The following is a 14,210-nucleotide window of genomic DNA, read 5'->3' on the forward strand; positions in this document are numbered from 1 at the left end:
GACCATCAGCAGGAGCATATGTTTAAACAGGTTGCACTTTACAAAATTACAAAACGTTTCCAAAAAATGAACTAGGAAAAGGCAATAACTATGTTTGTCTATGCGAGTGTGTGTGGCTGTGTGTTCGACCGTGTGTAATGAAATTTCATTAATTCCATCAGAGTGTTCCAAAACTACCACCGCTTAACCGCTACCAGCCACATCAACAACCACGGGCTGGCTGTATTAAAAGTAACTACCTCAGCGTTAAGGCATTTTCTTGCTTCGTAGTTGGACAAAATATTCAGTGTCAGCATTTTTAGGTTTTCAAATTTCCAAAAAGCAACTTTTAATGTTTAGTAACATTTGTCGGAATTTTGCGGGGTGTGAGAGAGTGAGGGGTGGTTTCTAACACAAAAATTCTATTACATTAAAGTTTAAAGCCAGAAGACTGCTGTAATTTTAAATTTTGAATTCCTTTAAACTTTGTAAAGTTATATTTGTTATTATAAAGTATTCCACACAAGGGCCAGACCGAAATTCAACTTATGTTTCAACTATGAGTCAACCAAACCTACAAAATGTGCCTGATCCAAGCATACAAAATATTATGTAGATGTATAATAAGTCGTCAATGAGCCTAAATACTCTACAGTAGATGGCATATGAGCCCATCTACTGGGCAGTAGATGGCATATGAGCAAATCCAATGGGTAGTAGATGTCCTATAAACCCATATACTGGGCAGTAGATGGCCTATGAGCCCATCTACTGGGCAGTAGATGGCCTATGAGCCCATCTACTGGGCAGTAGATGGCCTATGAGCCCATCTACTGGGCAGTAGATGGCCTATGAGCCCATCTACTGGGCAGTAGATGGCCTATGAGCCCATCTACTGGGCAGTAGATGGCCTATGAGCCCATCTACTGGGCAGTAGATGGCCTATGAGCCCATCTACTGGGCAGTAGATGGCCTATGAGCCCATCTACTGGGCAGTAGATGGCCTATGAGCCCATCTACTGGGCAGTAGATGGCCTATGAGCCCATCTACTGGGCAGTAGATGGCCTATGAGCCCATCTACTGGGCAGTAGATGGCCTATGAGCCCATCTACTGGGCAGTAGATGGCCTATGAGCCCATCTACTGGGCAGTAGATGGCCTATAAGCCCATCTACTGGGCAGTAGATTGCCTATGAGCCCATCTACTGGGCAGTAGATGGCCTATGAGCCCATCTACTGGGCAGTAGATGGCCTATGAGCCCATCTACTGGGCAGTAGATGGCCTATGAGCCCATCTACGGGGCAGTAGATGGCCTATGAGCCCATCTACTGGGCAGTAGATGGCCTATGAGCCCATCTACTGGGCAGTAGATGGCCTATGAGCCCATCTTCTCGGTAGGAGATGGCCTATGAGCCCATCTACTGGGCAGTAGATGGCCTATGAGCCTACCTAATGGGCAGTAGATGGCCTATGAGCCCATTTATTGGGCAGTAGATGGCTTATGAGCCCACCTACTGGGCAGTGGATGGCCTATGAGCCCATCTACTAGGCAGTAGATGGCCTATGAGCCCATCTACTTGGCAGTAGATGGCCTATGAGCCCATCTACTCGGCAGTAGATGGCCTATGAGCCCTTCTACTCGGCAGTAGATGGCCTATGAGCCCATCTACTCGGCAGTAGATGTCCTATGAGCCCATCTACTCGGCAGTAGATGGCCTATGAGCCCATCTACTCGGCAGTAGATGGCCTACGAGCCCATCTACTGGGCAATAGATGGCCTACGAGCCCATCTACTGGGCAATAGATGGCCTATGAGCCCATCTACTGGGCAGTAGATGGCCTATGAGCCCACCTACTAGGCAGTAGATGACCAATGAGCCCATCTACTGGGCAGTATTCGGCCTATGAGCCCATCTACTGGGCAGTAGATGGACTATGATCTCATCTTCTGAGCATAAGGGGCTATGAGCTCATCGACGTCGCATTATATGCCTTATGAACCCATGTACCCTGCAGTAGATGGCATATGATCCCATCTGCTAGGCAGGAGATGACGTATGAGCCCATCTACTAGCCAATATAAGGCCTATGAGACCATCTACCCGATATACCCATATACTCGGCAGTTAAGGGCCAATAATCCACCCTCCTTGGATGCTTTAAAAAATCCAACAGTTTCTTCATAAAGTTTCTCTATAAGAAGTTCTGCCGATCTTTTATAAGAAGCCCTAATAGTATTATATTAGAGGTGCTCAAAAGCCTTAGAGCACATTAATAAGAAGTCCTGGAGGACTTCTATAATAAGACTTATGAGACTTCTATATATTAGAAACTCGAAGGGTTTTTTATAAGAAATCCTAAAAACCTGCTATAAAAAGCCCTAAGGACCTGCTATAAAAAGTCCTAAAGGCATTTTATAAGAAGACATTAAGGTCTCATATAAGAAGTACTACGGGTCGTCCATTAGAAACCCAAAAGATCTTCTATATGATGTCCTAAAAGTCTTCTATTAGAACCCCTTATGGTCGTTTACAATTAACTCTAATTGTCGTCTATAGAATGCCCGTTACCTTAGAGACCTTATATATATTCTATAGAAAGCCTTGAAAATTTTGTAAAAAAGTGTTGAAGGTCTTCAATAAGAGCCCAATAAATGTCTGTCCCTTTATTCAACATTCATTATAGCATTTCATGGTTATTTACTTCTTCATTAAATTTTACTTGTGTTTGCTTTCGATTTCATTCCAACTATCCCGCCGATATTTGGCATTAAAAACATATGTGTCGCAAAATAATAGCCGTTACAATTGTGTCCTGTGGACAATAAAAATGCAATGTTTTTTTCGAACAAACCACAAAAAGAACCATGGCAAACGCAGAACTACATAAAATATTAGAATGAATGGTAGGCAACATATTGAAATTATGAGACCACACGAACAAAAACAAGAACATCATTAGAAGCATAAAAAACTGTGGATTATCGGACTCTCAATGTGTTAGAATTATGAAATGTCAATTGGTTTCATGCGTGTCATTGGTAACAACAACAACAACGTGTAAACAAAAATCGTACCCACCCACCCAAGCAGCAAAGGATTCCGAGTGAAGTGGGGTATAGTTATTATGAATGGAAAAAAACTGTGTTGTGCTGCAATAAAATTTTGAAGTGGTTATATGAAACTCAGAACACAATCTTTAAAGAGTGTGTTAGTGTTTGGTTTCTTAATATGTATTTTTACAGTTATTGAGATGCTATTTAAAAAGAGTTGTGGGTAATAGAAAAAATTATGAACGGTCGTAAAGTAAACAAATTTTACAATGTAAGACTTATTTAATAAGATGGAAAATCTTGATAACAATTTTTTAGTACAATTTCAAAAGGTTATTTAGGAATGAAATACGAACCGGCAACCCGAAAACAAAGTGGTTCTTACATATACCTACATTAGGGTAACGCCTAAATATTAATTATAAAATATGTATTGTTACGGAATTAGATTTAACTAATCTCCGTGTAGACGTTGTTTTATTCCCCGATACGATTTGTACCAAATAAAACAGGGTTCGTTTTAGATTACGTTTCTACAATGCTTTATTTACTTTATTACACTTATTCAGAACCGACTTTAATTACTAAGCACACAGCTTGTATCTAGTTAGCACGCAGCACTTCTTTAATCGATCTGTTCAGTTCAACGCTTAAAACACAACTCAACTCAATGTTGCCATTCGTAACTCTATTTATACCCAAAATCTCCTTGGTCTAGAAATAACTAGAACATATGGCAACCTCTCGAATCTATGCAGCGAACACACAGACACACATTCGCACTAAGCGAACAACCATACTCACATACATACAAGTAGACAAGCACAGTAATGACGTAATTACAACAACAAACAACTACACGAAATACAAGAAGTAGGAACTAAACGATAATTACATTATTATGGCAAAACAAACAAAAGAACATTAACAAAAGGTAATGTAACGACTAGAATGATGAAGAGAGTTCTACATGGTAGTTGTTGTTGCTTAAATAAAGTAACTGCGTAATACAAACTTTACGTTATAATTCAAATTTTTAAATTAACGGAAATTAAACTAAACTAACTTAAACCTATCAGTTACATTCGTAACATTGCCTCCCGCTTAAGCCTGTTCGTCCCGAATAGGCACAGTTCCCTCTCGGTGGTATGGGCATTGGTAACACTGCCTCCCGCTTAAGCCTGTTCCTCTTGACTAGATGCAGTTCTCGTTCTGTAGTGGTGGCAACTGATTTAGATGTACCCTCTACTGCGTCAGCTTTGGACTCTTGCTCTTCTGGACGATGTTGCTTTCTCTCCAGGAATCGCGATGCTATACCTTCTTTCTTCGTGGTCACCTTCCTAAGTGCCACCTGGTCTTCATCAGACTCGTCCTTCCTTGCTGTACGGCCGCTTTTCGATGGACCTTTCCTCGACATACATCTTCGCTTTCTCGTCCTCGTTGCTGGATTTTTGCGCTTTCCTACTGGCCAATTGTCGGCGGCTTCCACCTTCAGCGTACGGACATCGACAGCGATCTCGCCGGATTCTGCCTTTGGGCGATGTTTGCTTTTCTCGTTGTAGCCCACACTTATCGGTATTTCCACATTGGACCAAGTCATCACGCGGTGCTTTATGTCCAGGTTGATATCGAAGGCAATCATGAAGTCTACACCAAGTATAACTTCGTCCACAATATCGGCCACTATAAAATCGAAATTTACAGATTTTCTACCCATGCTCAGTCTTTGGTAGGCCTTTCCATGCACCGTTGTAGTCTCGCCTGTGGCCGTCCGCAATTTAACTCCATTTAACGGCAATACCTTCCCTTTTACCAAATCCGGTCTAATAATGGACTTTGCTGCACCGGTGTCCAAAGTCAAGTTACGCAAAACACCATTGATGAAGCCTTTAACCGTTAGGTTGTGATTCTTCTGTTGGACTATGGCTATAGAGATTGTGGGACCATCATTTTCATCCTCTGCCAGCAGCGTCTCGTGATTGACGGAATTCCCTTTATTTGATTCACCTGATGTCACCCTTTCCAGATTCTTGGCCACCGGTTGGTCGTCGCTTTTTGAAGGCGGTGAGGTGGATCTGGGCCTTGGTCGTTCCAATATGCATTCTCGTGCAATGTGTCCAGCTTTACGACAGTTATAACAAGTCTTTTTCGTTCTAGGAGCCCCTCGTTTCACATGCATTAGTGCATCTCTCAGCAGGTCGACAACGGTCTGGGAATTGTTGTCCTTAACTTCCAGCCTCCGCACGTTGTAAGCTTTAGGTTTCACCAGCATCTTCGCGGTTTCTTGGGCCAGGGCGAATGACACGGTTTCTGCAAATGTTCCCATTGGTGCCGCATACGTCGCAAATTTTATCTCTGGATCACGAATACCACTTGCAAATGTCTCAATCTTTATGCGGTCCACCAATGGATGTGTCTCTCCTGGATATGCCAACTGCGCCAACCGCTCTATATCAGCCGCAAAGTCTTGTAAGGTCTCATTTGGCTTCTGGACTCTTCCCCTCAGTTCCATTCGGTAGATCTCTTGCTTGTGTTCACTACCGTACTTACGTTCAAGAGCAGCCATTATATCTCCATAGTTGTTCCTAGAAGCGGCGGGAATACTCTGTAATACGTCAGCAGCATCACCCTTCAATGCCATAAGGAGTGATACCGCCTTGTCGTTGTCGTTCCAAGAATCTCTAGCAGCCACTGTCTCGAACTGTAATTTGAACACATTGAAAGAGGTAGAGCCGTCGAACACTGGAGGCTTAATTTTTAACGCGTTATGGATAGCTCTCACTGGACCGCCTTTAATTTCCAGTTCCGACATTTTCTTTTCTATGCCCAGAATCTTCTCATCTTGAGCCAGAAATTTCTCGTCAACAGACAAAATCTTTTTATCCAACTCTTTAATTTGTACCTCCACGTTTTCTACTCTCTTTTCAATCACCATCGTGATGTTCTCGAGTTTCTCGTTAATTGTTCTAGAATTTACCTCTAGTTTCTCTTCCATGCCCTTAGAGATTTTTCTAGAGTTCTCTTCTAATTTTTCCTCTAATTTCCTGGAATTTTCTTCGCTCTTTCTGGATATCTCTTCCAACATTTTACTGGAATTTTCTTCCATCATTCTACAATTTTCTGCTTTCATTTCGTCCATCATAAGTCTAGAAGTTTCTTCATTCTTTCTAGACATCTCTTCTAACATCTTACAGTTGTCAGATTTCATTTCCGCCATAAGCCTGGAAGTTTCTTCATTTTTCTTATTCATTTCCAGCATCATCATAGCCAGCATTGATTTCAAATCGTCACCCCTGGCAGCTACCGACGAAACTTCCTCAACGCTGGATTCGCCCTTTGCCGATAACTCGACTTCCTCCTTACCGTCGAACTCATATTCATCGATGTTCATTCCACGGCGTTCGAACTCTTCCAACAAGCGTTTTTGTAGGTCGGCCTTGTTGCCAGTAGAACACAACTCCAACTTACTTAGCTCCTTCTTCAAGTCTTCCACTCGCAGATCCTTAAACTTCATTGTAGGATGATCGTAATCTCACTGCTGACACCAATTGTTACGGAATTAGATTTAACTAATCTCCGTGTAGACGTTGTTTTATTCCCCGATACGATTTGTACCAAATAAAACAGGGTTCGTTTTAGATTACGTTTCTACAATGCTTTATTTACTTTATTACACTTATTCAGAACCGACTTTAATTACTAAGCACACAGCTTGTATCTAGTTAGCACGCAGCACTTCTTTAATCGATCTGTTCAGTTCAACGCTTAAAACACAACTCAACTCAATGTTGCCATTCGTAACTCTATTTATACCCAAAATCTCCTTGGTCTAGAAATAACTAGAACATATGGCAACCTCTCGAATCTATGCAGCGAACACACAGACACACATTCGCACTAAGCGAACAACCATACTCACATACATACAAGTAGACAAGCACAGTAATGACGTAATTACAACAACAAACAACTACACGAAATACATGAAGTATGAACTAAACGATAATTACATTATTATGGCAAAACAAACAAAAGAACATTAACAAAAGGTAATGTAACGACTAGAATGATGAAGAGAGTTCTACATGGTAGTTGTTGTTGCTTAAATAAAGTAACTGCGTAATACAAACTTTACGTTATAATTCAAATTTTTAAATTAACGGAAATTAAACTAAACTAACTTAAACCTATCAGTTACATTCGTAACAGTATAATAATATTGTCTCGACAATAACAATAATAATAAAAATAAAACACCGTTTTTATGGTTGATTCGGTTGAAAAAATTCCAACATTTTTATTAAATTATTAAATTTTTTTATTGGTTTTAATTTTTTATATGAATGAACTACTACGAATCTGGGCGACAAACAAATGTATTTACAAAAACAGGAGGTAAAACTCAGCTTCACCCTTTGGGTCCGGGACTTTTCAATCTATAAATGCGTTATTTGTTTTCATAACTTCATCTTCATATTTATTTATGTACCTATATTCATATTTTTATTTATTCATACTCAGCGACCTTTCTTGACAAACATTTTTGGGCAAATCCTTATTTTATTTGACAGATATTCAATAAAATTGACAACTAAAATAACACATTTTACTATAGGCTCTCCCTTTCACAAGGTCTGTCGTTGTTCATTATCAAAGACAAGAAGAACTCTTAAAAAAAACACAAAAACATGAACATCTTTTTTTCCAAATAACAAATTACCACGATTTTTCTTCATTTCATTGATATATTGTGCGTATTAGCAATTTGTCACGTATACGTTAAGCTCGTTTTTTTGCTGAACTTATTTGCCTATGACTGATAACAGCATTTTTTATTAAACACACTCTCACATTTAAAGCAGTAAAACAACAAAAAACCATATTATAACGCCATTTTATGAATGGAGAGAACAAACAGCAACGAATTAATTTGTCTTTTCAGTACTAGTCTTCTCCTTCTTCCCAAATTCCTTTTGTACACAAAACTCCTTAAATGTTATTGACATTCATCAGTATGCCATTTCAGATAACGATCATTAGTTCATTCTTCTAATAACGGCGCTCTTCTTCTATTTCATTTTCTAATAAACTACATAACTTCAGTTGTAGTAGTTGTGGTTTTTTTGTGTATTTTCTGGAAAAAAACCAAAACCAGTTTCCATTTGTTTTGTATGTGTAGTTTTTTGACGGTTTTGCAATTGTTTTTTTTCCACTCCCTATCTTACCCTCTATGGGCCTCTCTGTGAAAACATTGCTCACGCCAATTCATGCACATCTGTTGTTGGAATTGTGGAATGTAAAAAAACGATCTCTTTCTGAAGAACAACAACAGCAGAGTTGCTTAAAAAGGCAGTAACATTGTGATGTATAATGAATGTAACGGTCTTTTATGAGAAGACATTTGGTGTAGAAACAATGTAACGGATATTTATGAGAGACGAGGGAGGGAGTTGATAGGGAATGTAAAACCACATTTACATCAAACGTGTTTAAATAAAATGGACCGTTTAAGTTGTAAATTTCATTGAATATCTATCAAATAAATTATTAAAATAATTGTTAAAAAAAGCCAGTGTTATAGGTACTTTACACGATATGTTTTTTACATATGAGTTGTCACTTTGCATATACATTTTGTATGGGAGAAGTGACAACTCATATGCAAAATACATATCATGTAAAGTACCTATAAGATGTTAACGCAATGATCAAGCGGGGTATCTCTTATTTTACACTTTAAATGTTTTATTGTTATTAAAATAATACATTATAGCTTAAAGTATCTCCAATTTATGTTTGTAATCCCTTTAATGGTTCCTTAAAAGTTTCAATAAATTTCAAATCAAATTAAAAAAGTATATGCATATTAATCTATTAACCCCTCTACGGCAGAAGATAGACTACGAGCTCATTTATTCAGCAGTAGATCCACTATGAAACCATCCGCTCTGCAATAGATGGCTTGCGAGTCCATCTAATCGACAGCAGATGGCCTATTTACAGAGTTGCCGACAGTTTTTGATCAGAAATCGTCAAACAAAATCGTCAATAAAATTTGGAAAATCGTCAACATAGTCCAAAACTTGGTTTGGTTACCGCTTAATGTGAATTTTTCTCTTATAGTTATGACAATGGGGCTGACTTCATAAGATATACAACCCACAGCAGTAAAGCTAAATTAATCTCGCTTAAATACCGCCATAAATAATCTTTCACCCTATGGCTATCGAGTTTGCAACAATGCAGCAAGGTAAATACACTGCCAGTTTTGAATGACAGCATTGGCCAAATATCGCCTGATTGACTGTGTGACCGTCCATATCTTACGGTCATGACTGACTAACTGACCTCTTAACGAGCGCAGAAAGCTGGACTCCTACATTTTTCACAAATTTTAAACGAAAATTTTCAACTGATATAATTCGAATGTGAGGTAAAAAGCACAAGCTACCTGTATTCCAAATATGTATGTACCATGGAACAATTACCAAGGTAGTGGCATCGTAAAATTTTGAATATGTTATGTCAAAACTTTCTTTATGTTGTTGGGGAAATTACAACAAAAATAATTTTTTTTATAAAGGGACTTGACTTTTCATATTCGATCAGCTGGTGTGATACCACTACCTGGTAGTTCTGCCATGGTATGTACCCAAAGCTCTTAAAAAAGCTCTTAAAATCGAGTTTGCAACATTGTTTTCTTTCGTTAAGTTTTTGTTAAAATATAGTTATCCGGTTTTATTTCATGCAATTTTGGCTAACGAGAAAAATTGTCAGTTCAGGGCATATACACGGTGCTCTTGAATCAAATTTAAATGGAAGGTGCTTACACCTGGGAAGAAAAATTAAAAAACAAAAAAATCGCCGGAGCGCTTTTTAAATAAATCGCGATTCAAGTAGACATTTTTAGGGGTTGTTTAGGTTTTTGCGATTTTGTTTGGAAACCGCAAGTCCTATCAAAATATGAACAAAGAAAATGTTGTAGTTATTAAAATTCTCTACAAGATTGACCTTATTGATATTTTTGTAGATTTAACCGTTTTTGAGATATATAAGTTCAAATTGGGACAATTCAAATTCAATTCAATTCTGTATCGTCTCCTTATAAAACAATGTCATGACTGCAATTTCCCAACTTAAACTTTTATATCTAAAAAACATGGTACATCCTAGGAAAAATTACGTAAGCCAGTCTTGTAGAGAATTTTCACAGCTATAAGATTTTCTCAGGTCCCATGCCGATAAGACTTGCCATATTCAAGCAAAATCGCGAAACACTAAAAAACCACAAAAACCCCTAAAAATGAAAACTGAGCTTCTTTATCTCAAAAATGGCACAGCTTCAACATTTTCTTTAGCTCAATTTCGATTGGACTTGCGGTTTCCAAGCAAAATCGTGAAAACCTAAAAACCACCTAAAAATGTGAATTTTGACCGCGATTTTTTTAAAAATCTCTATAGCGATTTTTTCTTGTTTTTGGATGTTTCTCGTCTATGAACATTGCTGTTTCAGAATTCACAAAAACTTCCCCTGTGTAAGCGGTTTTCATTAAAAGTTAGTTAAGGCGCACCCTTCATGAAAATTTGAACTTCAATATCTCAAAAATGGTAAAATGTACGAAAATACCGTAAATGTCAATCTTGTAGATAATTTTTATAGCTACAACATTTTCTTCAGTTTCATTTTGATAGGACTTGCGGTTTATAAGCAAAATCGTGAAAACCTAAACAACCCCTAAAGATGTCAACTTGAATCGCGATTTATTTACAAAGCGCTCCGGCGATTTTTTTTTTTTTTTTTTTTTTGATTTTTCCCATCTATGAACATTGTAGTTTCAGAATCCGCAAAAACTTCCCAGGTGTAAGCACCTTCCATTTAAATTTGATTCAAGAGCACCGTGTATAATCAATTCGTCATTTTCCAATTTTGGGCCAAAAATCAACAAAATTACGATAAATCGTCAAATTCGAAAACACTGCCTATGAACCCATCTAGCTGACAGTAGACGTCCTGTGAGCTACTCTTCTCAATAGTAGATGGTCTGTAAATCATTCCCTTCGACAGTAGATGACCCAGGCAGTAGAATACCTGTGAGCGTATATACTGGACAGTAGAAGGTCCATGAGCCCATCTACTGTGCAGAGGAAGGCGCTTACGCCCATCTAGTAGGCAGAAGAATACCCACGAACCCATATATTAGGCAGTAGAAGGCCCAGGAGCCTATATCCTGGGAAGTACAAGGCCGACGAGCCCATCTACTGGGTAGTAGAAGGCCCGCGAACCCACATACTGGATACTAGAAAGGCGCTCAAGGCAATGTACTAGGCAGAAGATTGTCCTTGAGCGAATATACTAGGCAGTAGAAAGCTCATGGGCGCATTTACTGGACAGTAGAAGGCCTAGAACACCTCTATTGTGCAGTAAAAGGCTCATGAGCCCATCCACTGGACAGCAGATGGCCTATGAGCCCTTCTACATGACAGCAATCCCATATACTTGGCAGTAGCTGGCCTGTGAGGCCATATACTAGACCGTAGAGGGCCCATAAATCATTTTACTAGACCGTAGAGGGTCCATAAGCCAATTTACTAGACAGAAAATGATCCTTGAGCCCATATAGAAGGCAAAAGGGGCCATATACTCGGTAATATATGATCTATGAATCCATCTACTTCACAGTAGATGACCTGTGGGCCAAAACATATAGAAGTACCGCTATAAAGGACTTCTATAAATAGAAGACCTCCCATAAAAACATTTTGAAGACTTGTGTAGACCAAAGACTTCCAATGGGATCTATTCATAGAGCTTTCTATAGACCGAAGAATTCCTACGAGTATAGAGGCCTTCTAAACATAACTGACCCTCTATAGGAGCATTCTATAGTCGAAAGGTCTTCTGTAAGTGCTTTTAAGGCCTGGCTACATAAGCAGTCTCGCCTACTTGCCTTGCTTGCTTCTGATTAAAGAATAAAAAAGAAAAGGGCAACCTAGTTCGATTGACTCGGCCTTCTTGATTCTTTTATCAGAAGCAAGCAAGGCAAGCAGGCGAGCAGGAAGTCTTCCTACGAGGGAAGTCTCTAAAGACAGAAACCTTATATTGATAGAAGACTTCCTGTAGAAAGTTTATATATTTAGAAGGCCAACTGCAGTAGGAGGTTCTGTTGGTTTCCCTCCTGTAGTGCAATTCTCTAACTCATTTTTTTAGTTACCAACAAAAATCGCAAAATTATGAATGAAAACTTCAAATAAAAATTGACAACACTCTTGCTATCGGTAGAACTTTTCGACTAATTTCGTATCTTCGTTAATTACAGAAATTATAAAAATTTTGTAATTAATTTCTCGTTAGAGACGAGCTTACGGACCAAGATGCTTTTTGAAAAAGGAAAGCCGACGATACGAACCCACACAATCACCACTGTGTGACATGCATGTTTCGCCTTTGGTTTAGGAAGGCTCCTCAGACACATCGACTGTGGGGCGGCTTCGCTATCCTCTAACTTGTTTCCTCTTTCAAATGCAAGTTGTTTTTTTTTACAAAGTTGAATTTTTTGTTCAAATCTTTGTATGGCTTTCATGACAAACGCTTAGCGTAGCCTTTGAAAGTTATGAGTTTGGTTCTGAACACTAACACGCCGTGACAACACTTTTTTCCATGTGTTTTTCAAGGACGTGGGTTCGAACCCCAGTCTGGCTCAAGCTGATTTTTATTTTTATTTGAAAATTTTCCCTATTAGGCGAAGGTCATTTTTTATTAATTTTTTAATTAATTTCTCGTTAGAGACGAGCTTACTGACCAAGATTTTTAATTTTAATTTAACAAATTTTTGTTGGTTATTCAAAAAATGAATTAGGCAATCGCTCTACTGAAATCTATAAAAATTGAAAATTTTTACTCCTAACTCTCTCTAAAGCTGTAAACAGATACAACGTTTGGGTAAAGTTTTGTGTCGTTTTGGCCGTTTTTACACTGTTGGGCATGATGCCGAAAAATTCAAATTCATTTGAAATATATGCCGGCAAACAGATAAACGCTGGACTTTGGTATCGTCGTCGCCCTGTTGTTGTTGTTTTTTTCTCGACGCCCAACGCAAAACTTTAATCAAACGTTGTATCTGTTTTCAGCTTAACGCTTTTTGACGGATTTATCTTCTTTGTAAGCAAGGCAAATTTATATAAGGTAAATGCATGAATTACAACAACTAATAAATTTACAAAAACAATATTATCGTTATTGAAAATAAAATGTCAAAGAAAATATTGAATAATGTCATGTTCACACGAGCGATTCAATTACGTTGTTTGCCTGTCGAACGACGTACACGAAGAATTAACCCGTTTCCACGACACCATTCGTAATTAACAGAAACATAAACAAAATTTCCTTCATTTTTGTTTCCTTGTTTTCACGAAAATCTGAACCGAAAACACATAAAATATACATTTTATTCATTTTTTCCATAAATTCTGAATAATTTTGTATTTTCAATATATTTTTATATGTTTCTATTTTTAAAATTAAAGAGAGAGGAGACATGTCAAAACAATGTTTGTGTATACAGACTTTCAGTTACTTGTTTCCTTTTTGTTTCTGATTTTTACGCGGTTTTGAACTAATGGACAAGAAATGTGTGTGGAATTAAGAAGAAAACAAAACCTTCTTCCTTCTGCATCTATATAAAATGTTTAGTTAATTCATTTTCACTCATCTTTTTTCTAAAAATTTTTGTGTTTTCAACAAATTTTTCGTTTTTGAATTTAGACATGTCACAATTAATTTTTTCGATAAATTCTCTCAGTTTTTAGGGATGGGACTTTTATATTCGTAGTTCAGAGAGTATTTCTACTCGAACAACGTAGAAAAATCGTCGTTCGTTCATAGAATTTTGTGTGGGGAAATAAGTAATTTATTCGTAATTATGGGTCGAACAACGAATAGAGAACGAACGACGTACCGTGGAAACGGGCTATAATAGCGTCGTTCTTCAAATTATCTCAGGAAACATAAATACATTTTGAAAATCCTCTAAAATAGAACAAATTTGAATCAAAATGTAAATACATATAAAGTATACAGAACTGTCGTAGGTCATTGTTATTACACGATAAGAAGAAGAATTTTATGGTAGCAAATTTCGAAGTTTCAAATTTCATGAATAGACCCTATTACATTTT

At 37.9% G+C, this 14,210-nt stretch overlaps 1 protein-coding gene across 5 annotated transcripts in view; it reads right to left on the reverse strand.

The window, feature by feature from the left end:
- comm3 overlaps nt 1–14,210 on the reverse strand; it is a 162,721-nt gene that overhangs the window by 12,721 nt on the left and 135,790 nt on the right. The window lies entirely within an intron of this gene.

Source organism: Musca autumnalis, unplaced genomic scaffold, assembly GCF_047663935.1.
Source record: "Musca autumnalis isolate F117 unplaced genomic scaffold, ASM4766393v1 scaffold_4, whole genome shotgun sequence".
NCBI lineage: Eukaryota > Metazoa > Arthropoda > Insecta > Diptera > Muscidae > Musca > Musca autumnalis.